Source organism: Nannospalax galili, unplaced genomic scaffold, assembly GCF_000622305.1.
Source record: "Nannospalax galili isolate Female #2095 unplaced genomic scaffold, S.galili_v1.0 scaffold363, whole genome shotgun sequence".
Taxonomy (NCBI): domain Eukaryota; kingdom Metazoa; phylum Chordata; class Mammalia; order Rodentia; family Spalacidae; genus Nannospalax; species Nannospalax galili.
This window is the reverse complement of record NW_008351176.1, coordinates 1,316,498-1,316,837: the sequence shown is the minus strand read 5'-3', so window position 1 is coordinate 1,316,837 and position 340 is coordinate 1,316,498.

The window sequence follows — 340 nt, the reverse complement described above, 5'->3', positions numbered from 1 at the left end:
TAAGAAGATGCTAGTTTTCAATAAGGCAGGTCTCATTGCTAGCTAACGGTGAAGCTGTTTGATTGAAGCATTTAAGCACCAAACATTTAATGAGCACTCACTTGTTATGTCATTAACATTCCCTAGATGCCAGGGAATCTGGCAGTGTAGCAAAGAAGGATCCTAAGATTTTTCTCCTTGGGGCAGGGGCAGGGGCAGGGGCAGGGAGCATACAAGTATAGATGTAAGGAATTCAATTAGTAGTGAGATGCAAGAGAGTAATTATCTGGCACTCAGGTCAGAGACTGTGTGTGTGTGTGTGTGTGTGTGTGTGTGTGTGTGTAATATGTAATAGGATGGG